Source organism: Trachemys scripta, chromosome 10, assembly GCF_013100865.1.
Source record: "Trachemys scripta elegans isolate TJP31775 chromosome 10, CAS_Tse_1.0, whole genome shotgun sequence".
NCBI classification, from domain to species: Eukaryota; Metazoa; Chordata; order Testudines; family Emydidae; genus Trachemys; species Trachemys scripta.
This window is the reverse complement of record NC_048307.1, coordinates 35,159,209-35,171,543: the sequence shown is the minus strand read 5'-3', so window position 1 is coordinate 35,171,543 and position 12,335 is coordinate 35,159,209. Positions and strand designations below refer to the sequence as shown.

The window sequence follows — 12,335 nt, the reverse complement described above, 5'->3', positions numbered from 1 at the left end:
TGGGTTTATGCAGACCTAATGACATGATTTATTTCTCATTTCTCTAGATCATCTTCTCAGATGGTCAGGGAACATTGTGATCATCTAATCTGACCTCCTGCACATTGCAGGACCCAGAACCTCACCCATGTAATAGACCCCTAACATCTGGCTGAGTTATTGAAGTCCTCAAATCATGATTTAAAGACCTCAAGTTAGAGACTCCACCATTTACTCTAGTTCAAACCAGCAAGTGACCCAGGCCCCGTGCTGCAAGGGAAAGTGACAGATAGAAGGGATGTTTCTTACATCACCTGTGATACCTAATAATTTTTTTAAAGTTAAAACAAAAATTTAAACAGAAGGGGAATTTTTTCCTTTATGCCCTTCTAACAAGGAAGGGCAGCACAAGCCTCAAAGCTCATTAGGAACCTCTCTCCAACAATTATTCTACCTGGGAAGTGCTTAGGTACTGTATCTCCAGGTTTCCTAGAGCCCTCATTATTGAAACACATTAAGGCCCCTTAATCTCAGATCAGGATATCTCTGAAAATATAAGGTTTGATGGCGCAGAATTCCCAAACCAGAAGTTTCTCTTTTTAAACCATTTCTTGACATTTCTCTTGGCTTTCTGGCTTGACACAGGGTATAAACCACTTCAAATGAGCCCACTGCCATACCCACCCCTCCATGCTGAGGGCTATGGTATTCTGCAGCTGTTTGTCATCAGGACTTCGGGAGGAAAGGTGTTAGGTATATTTCAAAGGAACACATTGTAATTTTTAAAAGCTACATGTGTAAGTGTTTTTTTTACATTAAATTGTGAGCAACTTGAGGGTGGGAGATGGGAAAACTACACACCCCTCCATACAGTGGTCAGTACTAATAATGACAGAAATAGTATTTAGCCTTCTTAGCCTATTTAGCTACCAAGCCTCTGGTAGCACACATCCATCTATTTTTAATATTGAAGAACAGATTGTTTGTATAGCCAGTGGTGAGGCGAATAAAATCCTGGTTGACTTTGATGAGAACAACCTGCAAGCCATAATTCTTCCTAAAGAACTCGCCCACACAAACAGAAACACAGTGGAGAGAACTACAAAGACACCTTTTCAAAAATCTGCAGACTGGTGCCACGCTGCCCTTTGTGCCTTTGAAAATTTCTCTCTAATGTGCAAGGTCTTCAAAGCAGCCACATTCAAAAACATTCATGCCCAGATTTGATTTTGGCCCTCCAAGAACGAACGAAGGAATAAACAAACACTACTCTACTAAGCAAGCACCAAAAGGGAAGTGTTTAAACTAAATCATAGAACCTAGGTTTAGAAGCGACCACAAGGGTCACCACCTGCCGAAATGCAGCATTTATTTTGTCTAAATGTTCCTTCTTCCATCCAAAGTGAAGCTTACCCAGTTCTTTCACACATTTGGGGTTACAATTATTTATAAAGAACATCTCCAATTGTCACAATGGCATTCACCTTCTTAGAGAAGTTCTCTACTAGACTCTCTTCATATGTTTATTCACCTCCTGGACCTTCTTCCAGGAACCTCTTCACCAAGGCTCTACCCAAGAACAGAAAAAAAAATCTCAGGTCATGGGTTACCCAGAGCTTTGCTGGAAATGGGAGGGATGATGAGATCCCTTCTATGACATTTTTACTCATGGCACTCTCAGAGCTCTCTCTGAAATGACAGGGAAATCCTGAGTTTTTCCTCTAACTCAGCTGCCACCAGAAATGATTCTGACTTTTGCATCCATTACCACTGTCTTGCTCATCAAAAATGTCATCAGCTCTTGAAGGTCCAACCTCTGTGGAGGTGGCTACTCCCTTAAACAAGCTGCTTGACCCACCCAGAGTTGCAGCCTTGTTGATGCTAACTACTCCCAGCGTCCTTGGTTAGTTCCAAGTGGTGCACTGGGACCCAGCTTTTCTAGCTTCCCATCCATTGTATTCAGAGTTGAAGATAATAATTCCATCTCGTTTCCTAAGGTCTGAAGTTTGTTTTCTAAATTCTTTGCATCCTGTTTTGCGCAAGATAACACCCTGACAAACTCCCAGATCAAGGACTCTTTGGCAGGCAGCAAAGCACTCCCGCTGCACTGTCATCTATGAAAAAGAGGCACATATTTTTAAAAGCCATTATTTTCCTGTATTTCCCCTCCTTCCTTTTTCTTTAAGGAATATTATCATCTATGTTGGGCAATTTTGTAACAAACAAAACTAAAAATCTATATTACCCATTGAAACTGATTTAAGGATCCAAACAAAGGGCTTGCATCAATGTAACAATTAAATTTAGAAACTGGATTTAGTTAAGTCAGTGCAATTTCTATGTCTACGCAAGCCTTTATGAACATGAGACACCTAAGTAAGTATGATTTACTGGATTTCACAATTACTGTCTTTGCAGAGTGAACAAAGGTACGTGAAGATGGCATACAGGACTTTGGCATTACCCAGAGAGCTAGTCACTTGGCCAAACAGAAAAAAGTATCTTTCAGAAGCCTCCAGCCACTCAGGAGATTCCAAATTCAGCAATTATTTATACTACAAAAAAAATTAAATAGGAATTTACATTTCCTTCAGTTAAAACAAGATAGGCTTCTGTTCACTCTGCTGGGATGAAGAGAGAGGTTCTTTTATATATGATATTTGTTTTCTATTGGGGATCTTTGTTTTTAACTCTTTTTGCAGAGATACAAAATCACTGTTGCTACCAGAGAAAATTAAGCATTTATACACCTTCAGAGGAATTACACAAATACTCTAGGAAACCATTAATTGACAGTCTAAATCCACAGTGTAAAATCAACAATATATTTCAGGAGTGGTGGGAGTAAACTAAACAAAAATCCTTTGTTAAACTGGAATTAAGATTATAAATATATGGAGTATTCTTCAGGTGGGAAATTGCACAATGTAGTTGTTTTTAAAATCCACGAGATTTCCTGAAAGCCAAGAAATTGAAAAGTGGAAATTGCACAACACTGTTTCACGGGGGCAAGGCACTTGGCTTCACTGCCTATTGGGCCCAAACCTTGGAAACTTCAGTACCCCTGCTTCATTCCATCAGCTCCCTGCAGCGAGCTGATGGAATGGACACCTGTGGGAGACTTGCACACCCAAAGGGAACAATACACACCAACTTCCTTGATCTGGAGTGACTCTCAGCCAGCATTGTAAAAGCAGGAGGGTTTATTAGATGTCTGGAACACAGCGTAGAAAGTCCTTACTTACCATAGAGAACAGAAAGTTAGAACTAGGGATATAAATAACGTTTAAAAACTAGTAACCGTGAAACCAATTAAAATTCTATTGGTTACATGCTTAAACATTTACCTGGTGAACTACGGGTGTGGGGGATAGGGGGCGCTGCTGGCCCTGTGGCGTGCCCAGGGTCCCTGCTGCTGCCAGCTCCACGGTGTGCCCGGGGTCTCGTCTGCCACCTGGCATCCCAACACATCCGGGGATCCCCGCTGCTGCCGTGAAGGACCCTGGGCGCACGGGGCCAGCAGCCCGGCAGGACCCGGGGTGGAGTTTAACCATTAACAGAAACCAATAAGCATCAAACTTATCGGTTAACCGGTTAACTGATTGAACTCTTACATCCCTAGTTATAACAGTCCATTTGGGTCAGTCCAGAGCCCTCTGACCCCTCCTTAAGCCCAGTCCAGAATCTTCTCTCCTGCCTTCAGCAGCCCACACTTAACAACCCCACCTGGCCATTCCCCAGCCCTTCGCTCCCCAGCTGATCATACCCAGTTGGCTTCCAAAGGAGGGTGGGCCATCCATGGTCATTTGTTGCTAGGTGCCAAATGTCCAGGCAATTGGAGTGGCCATTGTCTTCTAGGAGTTTTCATGGGCATGGGGCCCAAGCAGCTAACTTTTTTTATCAGAAAGTATCCGAGTTTCACAGCTGGTTGACAGCTAGCTGTCAATGGCTATGTCTAGACTAGGATTTTCAGACCTATAATTCCTAACAAGTGCAGCTCCATTAGGTAATTCCAGCAGGAGCTGGGGTGTAGATAAGGCTCAGACAACTTTACGGACATGTCACAATTTGTTCAGAGCAAGGTTAGAGGACCTGATAGTGAAAACACCCAGAGCCCTCCTAAGTTTTATCTATGCTATACTTTCCGCTTGTTCCACCATTGGTCAATAAGCATAAAATAGACAAGGCCTTAGGTGCATGTCTACACCAGATACATACATCGCTCGGCAGCAAGTCTCAGATCTCGGGTCAACTGACTCGGACTTGCACTATGGGCTAAAAATAGAAAGGATTGACGCTGTTATTCGGGCTGGAACCAGGCTGTGAAACATGGCAAGGGGGATGGGTCTCAGAGCCCACACTCCAGCCAGAGTGGGAGCATTTTTATTATTATTTTTAGCCCCCGTAACATGAGCCCAAGTCAGTTGATCTGGGCTCTAGGATTCATGGCCCAAGGTGTTTTTTTGGTAGTGTAGACATACCCGAACTGGCATTTTACCCAAGAACACCTTGAATATTGTCACCTTAGTTTATTAAGTAGATTGTAGATAGTCTAGCTTCACGGATAAAGGAGATGTAAGACGATGGATAACAAAATGGCCACTGCAAGAGGTTAAAAAGCCGTTGTAAAATGAGGAAGTTTGGACGGGTCTGGGTATAGCGCCTGCCACGCAAGAGAGCAACATGTTTATAAACATCAATTTATCCTTGCCAGAGGAGTGGTGTTCCTCCTCCTTAGATTAGGGAAATTCAAGCTACAGCAATAGAGAATACGACTACACTGCAATAAAAGATCCATGGCTTGGCTGTGGCTGGCCCAGGTCAGCAGGCTTGGGCTGTGGGGTTATAATAAAGTTGTACTGAAGACATTTGGGGACTGGGCTGGAGCCGGGCTCTGAGACCCCACAAGGGGGCAGGGTCTCAGAGCCATTCTCCAGCCCAAGCCCAAATGTCTACATTGCTATTTTTAGCACTGCAACCAGAGCCCCACTAGCCTGAGTCAGCTGGCCTGGGCTCTGAGACTTGGTGCTGTGGATTTTTAATTGCAGTTTAGACATACCCTAAGTGGGTTTCCTAAAGTCTGTGGTAGAGACAGGATTAGATGCAGATCTGACTTCTAGTTCTGTGCCCTAAAGTAAGGAAAAGATTTCCAAAAAAATAGATACATTAAAAAAAAAAGGATTAAAGTTGAGTCTAAAAGCCAAAAGGTAATTCAGGATAACACCTCTTTGAAAAAAGGGTCTTACAACACCAACTCCTTCATATAGCCATATACTCGGATTTTAAAGTGTTATAACAAACCCACCCTGCTGCCAACACCAGTAGTATTTAGACCATAAGTAAGCCTGCAGTTAGAAGAGACTACATCTCAGAGAAAATTTCTGCCCCAGCAGAATTCCTAGATAAATATCTGAACTGCCTCTGTGATCAGATTTCATTATTTTTAAAGCAAATTCCTGTACATGATGTAGACGCTGCTTGCAACATCAGCCTTCGTGTATAGAACCTCTCTCACACTGCAGGTGATAACTATGGCAGGTCTCTCAAATCTTCGCCTCGTTGACAGGAAATGGCTTACTGGAATCATTCAAAAAGTGCAGAGCTAAGCACGGATCAGGAAGAGAGAGACAGTCAAATTCTCTCTCTCGCTCTCAAATAAGACTCCCACCTCCCAGGATACCAACACTCCCTCATACTTCATGCAAAAGAAGGACTAGTAATATCTTGTGAACTTACTCCTATGAGAAACAGACTAAAATATATTTATCTTATTGAAAGAAGCAGACTAGAGCTATGGGTGCTTTAAATTCATAGTGTGAGGATGGCATGATTTCCACCAGGTGTGGAGAGGTTAACCCCAGCTCCAGTTGCGCTGCGTTGGCCAGGGGTCTCTAAAACCTCTAACTCATTGGCATTGCACCAGGGGATATCCTGAGCATTGTCCAGCCTGGTTTATAAACAATCTACATAGCCCAACAGTTGTTTAGATCTCCAAGTAGCTTGTGCTCCTCTTTCCCAGGGCAGAGACCACCAATCATAGAATATCAGGGTTGGAAGGGACCTCAGGAGGTCATCTAGTCCAACCCCCTGCTCAAAGCAGGACCAATTTCCAACTAAATCATCCCAGCCAGGGCTTTGTCAAGCCGGGCCTAAAAAAACTCTAAGGAAGGAGATTCCACCACCTCCCCAGGTAATGCATTCCAGTGCTTCACCACCCTCCTAGTGAAAAAGTTTTTCCTAATATCCAACCTAGACCTCCCCCACTGCAACTTGAGACCATTACTCCTTGTTCTGTCATCTGCCACCACTGAGAACAGCTGAGCTCCATCCTCTTTGGAACCTCCCCCCGCCTCAGGTAGTTGAAAGCAGCTATCAAATCCCCCCTCATTCTTCTCTTCTGGAGACTAAACAATCCCAGTTCCCTGAGCCTCTCCTCATAAGTCATGTGCTCCAGACCCCTAATCATTTTGGTTGCCTCTGCTGGACTCTTTCCAATTTTTCCACATCCTTCTTGTAGTGTGGAGCCCAAAACTGGACACAGTGCTCCAGATGAGGCCTCACCAATGTCGAATAAAAGGGGACGATCACATTCCTCGATCTGCTGGCAATGCCCCTACTTATACAGCCCAAAATGCCGTTAGCCTTCTTGGCAACAAGAGCACACTGTTGACTCATATCCAGCTTCTCGTCCACTGTGACCCCTAGGTCCTTTTCTGCAGAACTGCTACCTAGCCATTCGGTCCCTAGTCTGTAGCAGTGCATGGGATTCTTCCGTCGTAAGTGCAGGACTCTGCACTTGTCCTTGTTGAACTTCATCAGGTTTTTTTTTGCCCAATCCTCTAATTTGTCTAGGTCCCTCTGTATCCGATCCCTACCCTCTAGTGTATCTACCACGCCTCCCATAGACTCATAGACTCATAGACTTTAAGGTCAGAAGGGACCATTATGATCATCTGGTCTGACCCCCTGCATGCTGCAGGCCACAAAACCGTCCCTACCCCTTCCCTGGACTCTGCTGTTGAAGTCTCCAATCCTGTTTTAGGTGGCTTCAATCGGCAGAAACCCTCCTGCTAGAGATCCCTGCCCCATGCTGCGGAGGAAGGCGAAAAACCTCCAGAGGCTCAGCCAATCTGCCCTGGAGGAAAATTCCTTCCCGACCCCAAATATGGCGATCAGTAAGACCCCGAGCATATAGGCAAGAGTCTCCAGCCTGACCCCTGTCAGCCATTGTACAATTTACCTACCATTGCTTGGTTTTCCTCGACTACTATGTTTTACCATTAAACCATTCCCTCCATAAATTTATCTAACTTAATCTTAAAACCAGACAGGTCCGTCGCCCCCACCGTTTCCCTCGGAAGGCCGTTCCAATATTTCACCCCTCTGACGGTCAGAAACCTTCGTCTAATTTCAAGCCTCCCAGTTTAGTGTCATCTGCAAACTTGCTGAGAGTGCAGTCCACACCATCCTCCAGATCATTAATAAAGACATTAAACAAAACCGGTCCCAGGACCGACCCCTGGGGCACTCCGCTCGAAACCGGCTGCCAACTAGACATGGAGCCATTGATCACTACCCGTTGAGTCCGACGATCTAGCCAACTTTCTATCCACCTTATAGTCCATTCATCCAGCCCATACTACTTTAACTTGATGGCAAGAATACTGTGGGAGACCGTATCAAAAGCTTTGCTAAAGTCAAGGAAGAACACATCCACTGCTTTCCCCTCATCCACAGAGCCAGTTATCTCATCATAGAAGGCAATTAGGTTAGTCAGGCACGACTTCCCCTTGGTGAATCCATGCTGACTGTTCCTGATCATTTTCCTCTCCTCTAAATGTTTCATAATTGATTCCTTGAGGACCTGCTTCATGATTTTTCCAGGGACTGAGGTGAGGCTGACTGGCCTGTAGATCCCCGGATCCTCCTCCTTCCCTTTTTTAAAGATAGGCACTACATTAGCCTTTTTCCAGTCATCCGGGACCTCCCCCGATCGCCATGAGTTTTCAAAAATAATGGCTAATGGCTCTGCAATCTCATCCGCCAACTCCTTTAGCACCCTCGGATGCAGCACATCCGGCCCCATGGACTTGTGCACATCCAGTTTTTCTAAATAGTCCTGAACCACTTCTTTCTCCACAGAGGGCTGGTCACCTTCTCCCCATACTGTGCTGCCTAGTGCAGCAGTCTGGGAGCTGACCTTGTTCGTGAAGACAGAGGCAAAAAAATCATTGAGTACATTAGCTTTTTCCACATCCTCGGTCACTAGGTTGCCTCCCTCATTCAGTAAGGGGCCCACACTTTCCTTGACTTTCTTCTTGTTGCTAACATACCTGAAGAAACCCTTCTTGTTACTCTTAACATCTCTTGCTAGCTGCAACTCCAAGTGTGATTTGGCCTTCCTGATTTCACTCCTGCATGCCTGAGCAATATTTTTATACTCCCCCCTGGTCATTTGTCCAATCTTCCACTTCTTGTAAGCTTCTTTTTTGCGTTTAAGATCAGCAAGGATTTCACTGTTTAGCCAAGCTGGTCGCCTGCCATATTTACTATTCTTTCTACACATTGGGATGGTTTGTTCCTGCAACCGCAATAAGGATTCTTTAAAATACAGCCAGCTCTCCTGGACCCCTTTGCCCTTCATGTTATTCACCCAGGGGATCCTGCCCATCTGTTCCCTGAGGGAGTCAAAGTCTGCTTTTCTGAAGTCCAAGGTCTGTATTCTGCTGCTCTCCTTTCTTCCTTGTGTCAGGATTCTGAACTCGACCATCTCATGGTCACTGCCTCCCAGGTTCCCATCCACTTTTGCTTCCCCTACTAATTCTTCCCTGTTTGTGAGCAGCAGGTCAAGAAAAGCTCTGCCCGTAGTTGGTTCCTTGCATGGGTGCAGCTGGATCAGTGGATGAACAGAAGGCGCAATATTTGGAGGAGGAAGGAAACGATACAACTTAAAAAACTAGCTTGAAATCACTAAAGGCTGAGGCCAGGGCCCTCTAAGACATGGACTCCAAGAATTATCTGCACCCTCCTGATTCTCCATTCCCACTAGGCAGAATAGCCCAGAGAGGATAGAAAATGTACAGAATTTTAGTTGTAAGCGTCTCCTGGCTAGGACTACTTTTATATACACATTTGTACAGCTCCCAGCAGGACGAGGCATCAGATCCTACTGGGGGCCTTTGGCTGCTACTGCAATTTAAATAATACAAATCTTATTTTAACAAGTGGCAGAGACACGGGAATTATGCAGCACTGCCCCAGCCATTTCCCCTGCACAGTTCTGTTCCCCTCCATTCGGTCAATACCTCTTTGGTTTTATTTATTAATTAAGCTGAATAGCAATGAAGTTCTCAACTTTTCACTGTTTGAGTGCCACGGATGTAGGCATTTTAAATGCGTATCTACACTTACAGGTTGTCACTGAGAAGTGGGAACTTTGGACAGCTTGGCAGTGGCAGATGAGGCTTTGGGCACCTTGGAGGGGCATTTTTTGTTTCCTGGATACAGTAAAAACTTTGGATTCTGATAAGGGGACACTTCTCAGTTTGTCTCTCCATTTTGGGAAAGGGTCAAAGATGACAAATTTGAAGAGGAAGGGACCAAGGGCTTGAATTCCTCAATCCTAACTAGAATCACTAAGTGCTACTGCACCCTTCCCCCACATTCCCAGCCATGAAAGGAGGACACTAGCTTGATGTTTCTGCTAAAGTGTGCAGCAGTGAAATAGTTAAATCACATTTTAAAGTGGTGGGCTTTAGGCTTCAGGTCAACAGGAGAATTCACAGCTCTGAGTGATTGTCACAGGCTGGATACAGGCTCAGGCAGGCAGCCCTACATGATCATTACAGTGTTCACATTTTGAAGGTTTTCTCTGCAACCTTAAAGGATGTAGATTTCTCTCCCCACACCCCTCATCCCACAAAAGCTTAGCTTCTGGGGAACAAGTTTGGCATAACCATACAATTACACATCCACTCAGATGGCTGCATAACCACAACATACACCAGGTTCTGCTGCCTAGAGGGCTTGGTGAAAGCAATCATTATCAACCACAAAAAGAAGAACAGGAGTACTTGTGGCACCTTAGAGACTAACAAATTTATTAGAGCATAAGCTTTCGTGGACTACAGCCCACTTCTTCGGACGCATATAGAATGCGGATACAGACTAACACGGCTGTTACTCTGAAACATTATCAACCACGTTGTTGCACTGCAAATTTCTTCTACTAACCTGAACTTTGAGGCCTTGTCTGCACTGAACAATTTTATAGTGCTAAGAAACATTTATTCCATTTCATCTGACTGAAATGCAGCTGGGTTTCACAAACAGAAGTGCTTTGATAGAGAGCACGAGGGCTAACTAAATATTACCAACAGACCTTGGTTTTTCAGGGCTCAATAGTAACTGAGTCTGCATTGTTCCAATGCCAGTGTAAACACAGCTCCATCACTAGAGCTCCTAGGCACTAGGGTAATACAAATAACCACAGGGCCAGGAGTTGGAAGGGTCAACATCTATTTGTAAGAAGATTTCACGTCATGCATCAGTTAGTGCGTCTTACTTTCTTTGATCAATAATTCAGAGGAACTAAAGAGCTCACAGACTTTTTGCTGTTCTAATTTTGAACCATTTAAAACCATCTATTCTGTTTTATCATCTCTGAAATACATTGCATTGATTGGCCGGCCGAGGGCAATGCTGCCAATGCAGTTCTCAGCACCTCTAGTACGATGCACATTTGTACTTTCTGGTTAGCATTTTTTCCTTTGGCAATTTAACACAGGTCACACTAATTACCTCTGTCTTATCTCAGGTTGACAGAAAGTTTAGTTACTCCCCGTGGCTGCCCTACTTGGTAGCTACCAAAAGGGCTCTAGATCTTCCTAGATTCCTTCCAAATCAAGATATTCCTGAGATTACAAATGATAATATACTCACTGTCTCCCCATCTCACCTGAGTATTGCAAGGATACAGTAAGCCTTGCCGGGCATGCTCACTCTCTCCCCCACTCTCTCTCCTCTCTCGACCCCTTGGGTCAAACCCCTAGTGTCCCTGATTTTGCAGTCATTTCAAGTGACTCAGCCTCCCTGTTCCAGAACCTGGCCAAGCCAGGCAAAGCTTCCATCAGGAGGCAGGGAAGAGAAAGATTCTCCAAATGCCCTTTTGTGCAAAGCAGGGCACAACAGGCCGGGAGCCATGAGGCTGAGTCACAGACTCACCTCTTCCACAGTGCCCTGTTTATGTTTCTTTGCACTTCAAGGCTCTTACTTTTGAGGACTGCTTCACTTTCCTTACTGCAGGGAGGAGACAACTGTCATTCCCACCATTCTACTAAGAAGTTAATGGAGAGAATGCAGGTGGTCATGTTTTGAACAATCATAGAATATCAGGGTTGGAAGGGACCTCAGGAGGTCATCTAGTCCAACCCCCTGCTCAAAGCAGGGCCAATTCCCAACTAAATCATCCCAGCCAGGGCTTTGTCAAGCCAGGCCTTAAAAACCTCCAAGGAAAGAGATTCCACCACCTCCCTAGGTAAAGCATTCCAGTGCTTCACCAACCTCCTAGTGAAATAGCGTTTCCTAATATCCAACCTAGACCTCCCCCACTGCAACTTGAGACCATTGCTCCTTGTTCTGTCATTTGCCACCACTGAGAACAGCTAAGCTCCATCCTCTTTGGAACCCCCCCTCAGGTAGTTGAAAGCAGCTATCAAATCCCCCCCTCATTCTTCTCTTCTGGAGACTAAACAATCCCAGTTCCCTCAGCCTCTCCTCATAAGTCATGTGCTCCAGACCCCTAATCATTTTTGTTGCCCTCCGCTGGACTCTTTCCAATATTTCCACATCCTTCTTGTAGTGTGGGGCCCAAAACTGGACACAGTACTCCAGATGAGGCCTCACCAATGTCGCACAAAGGGGAACGATCACGTCCCTCGATCTGCTGGCAATGCCCCTACTTATACAGCCCAAAATGCCATTAGCCTTCTTGGCAACAAGAGCACACTGTTGACTCATATCCAGCTTCTCGTCCACTGTGACCCGTAGGTCCTTTTCTGCAGAACTGCTACCTAGCCATTCGGTCCCTAGTCTGTAACAGGGCATAGGATTCTTCCGTCGTAAGTGCAGGACTCTGCACTTGTCCTTGTTGAACCTCATCAGGTTTCTTTTGGCCCAATCCTCTAATTTGTCTAGGTCCCTCTGTATCTGATCCCTACCCTCCAGCGTATCTACCACGCCTCCCAGTTTAGTGTCATCTGCAAACTTGCTGAGAGCGCAGTCCACACCATCCTCCAGATCATTAATAAAGATACTAAACAAAACCGGCCCCAGGACCAACCCTTGGGGCACTCTGC

The 12,335-nt window shown here is 45.0% G+C and overlaps 1 protein-coding gene across 2 annotated transcripts in view; it reads right to left on the bottom strand.

Moving 5' to 3' along the window:
• RAB11FIP3 (RAB11 family interacting protein 3) overlaps positions 1–12,335 on the bottom strand; it is a 200,103-nt gene that overhangs the window by 61,880 nt on the left and 125,888 nt on the right. The window lies entirely within an intron of this gene.